Consider the following 2495-nt stretch of genomic DNA (forward strand, 5'->3'; position numbering starts at 1 on the left):
ATTCTTCAGATATTACTCTGACTCCTTTGTTAACTAATGTTGCTTCCACCTGATCAGTAGACTGACAGCTAGTTGACTCTAACGTTCTGTATACAAATTGCAGAAACAAGGTCATGTGTCACTTATCTGCAGCATACATCAAAATCCTACAAATGTAGATATTATTGATGAGCATCTGAACACAATCTAGACTGAAATCTGTCCAGCAACACTTGATAAAATAAGTACTCAAATAATCTGAAAATCATGTAGAATTTCCAATAAAAGGATCACATATAAACCTGGATAACAGGTGTTCAGCTTCCAACTCCGTCATAAATGCACTAATAAGTGCAAATTAAGTTTGAAACTTTGATCTGTCAAGTTCAAGCAAAATAAACATTTACAAACCCTCAGACAAATATCAAGCAAAACCAAAAAAGAAAAAAGAGGCATTCAAAGCATATATAGCATAGCAGCACTGAGAACCATTGCTAAAGGCAAAAGCCTTATCCTGCATGTTGGACCGTTTCATATTTAAATCGCATTGTACTCCAAGAGCAAGATAATTTGATGTGCAGGAAAACCAACCTGTACAGGAGCAGAACCATGTATAGGTAAAAAAAGTCCAGCATCCTGAGCCAATGGGAATTATAATGTATTCAGATCAAAATGATAAGAATTCCCACCTTAGCATACAAAATTCCAAAAGTAAATAAATAACTCAAAGTTAAATAAAAAATCCAAGTATAAATTACGATTGGCACTATGACATTTCTGGAGTAGCCAAGTTATTGACAGTTACTTGTATTGAACATATATGATGGTCTAAAGTATCTAAAACTTAAAAACCTGATATACAGAAAAATACAAGCAGTTCAAATAACGAATCTTGATTAGTTGTGACAGCTGAGTTGCATAACGTTCCTCCGGTGGTACTGCAACATATACAAAAATTTTAGAGACAAAAAAAGGTGTGACCGTTCTATTTCCTTCATCAAAACCAGAAACTTTCTTTTCATGAATGCAAGCTTTGCATTAAACTGAGTTGAGTTGATAACCCTACCATTGCTGACTGGTGCAGCCAAGCTGCCAGCTCCAAGACCACCAAACATGTTCATCAGCATCTCCAGTCCAGCACCATTATTGGGGGTTCCTGATTATACAAAAAAAATATATACATATTAGCAGGAAGTTTAACCCAACGAGAGAAAATGACAAGGACTACATATTATAAACATTCTCTTCTTGAATCTTTATTTCCCAAAGTACCTGTAGCACCACCAGTCTGAGTTGGATCCCTGAAAAGAAAGCAGCAAATGATTAGTGGTAGGGCAAACATTATGAAAGGTATAAGAAAGGTATATGTTACTCTGCTTGTTCAAGTTAGAGAATTCAAACCATATGATGAATTTGACAACTCGACAATATATGGAACTAATCCAAGGGATATGAAAGAAGGTTTACATGGATTTATAACAAATTTATGTAAACCCTAGAATGATTCTGTATTTATATATAAGTTTCTAGAAAGAAGAAATCATGGAAACCAAGTGGGCATAAAAAGATATATTCACTTACTGAGTTGATTGCTGTCAATTGGTCTGAGAAACTAGTGACTGCTGCAATGCAAGCATTTGCTGCAAGAGAGGGTAAAAAGTTGAAGATAACTGGTGTAAAATTTAGATTTGGAACAATTTAGCAAGATCTAACTATATTGAACAGCTTTTTTTTCCAAAAAAAAAAATGGAAGCTTTGTAAATCAAAAAGGAAACCAAACTTCACACTTTAGTCTTTGTTCATGATAAATAGAAACCATCGGCACAGTCAACATATATGCAAAATCAGGTTGAATTATAACAGTTCAATGTGCAATTGCAATATGATGACAAATCTACAAAGTTGTAAAAGAAAAGGTGACTATACCGTATATACCTATCGACATTGATTAAGAATAGCTCTCCTTGAGCATCTTCTTCTCTCCAGGCCCATCATCAACATTTGTTACCATTTGACACGAATGGCATGTGCACTTCATTTCCATTTGTAGGTTATCCTCAATATTAATAGTGAGATCTGCAAATTTCAACCTCATAAGCTCTAAAATACAAAATATCTTATGTGCAAGAAAGAAGATGCAGATCTAATTGAAACCAAAAACTTCTAAGCAGTTAACACCACACACTTTGCGTAAATTTTGCCAAACATATGAATGTAGTATCCAAAAGGCTTGGGTAAGCTATTGGATTAACTCCAATACCTGGCACTGAAGCCAATTTATCAAGTCCCCTATAAAAGTAAATCTGTTCATAATGAAACAGAGAGAGTGCATCAAGCTTTAGAAGAAAATCCGGAAAATTGAGATTCCTCCCATCCAATTTCAAAGAGGATACAATCTCATCCCATCTCCTATCTTTGTTCAAATGAAAATGCATCAAGATATCAATCAAATTCCATGAGAGGCCAAGAACGACACTCGATAGTAACAAACTTTGCAGAATATAAAGATACTAAAA

General features: G+C 34.5%; 1 long non-coding RNA gene across 1 annotated transcript; it reads right to left on the reverse strand.

Moving 5' to 3' along the window:
- Nucleotides 1–877: 877 nt before the first annotated feature.
- LOC133728460 (uncharacterized) lies at nt 878–1624 on the reverse strand. Its single transcript, XR_009855858.1, has 4 exons — nt 1561–1624; nt 1252–1280; nt 1046–1135; nt 878–917 (listed from the first exon to the last, which is right to left on the reverse strand). It is a non-coding gene; the product is annotated as an uncharacterized LOC133728460 (long non-coding RNA).
- Nucleotides 1625–2495: the final 871 nt, after the last annotated feature.

The sequence above is a fragment of the Rosa rugosa genome, chromosome 2 (assembly GCF_958449725.1).
Source record: "Rosa rugosa chromosome 2, drRosRugo1.1, whole genome shotgun sequence".
In the NCBI taxonomy this organism is placed as follows: domain Eukaryota; kingdom Viridiplantae; phylum Streptophyta; class Magnoliopsida; order Rosales; family Rosaceae; genus Rosa; species Rosa rugosa.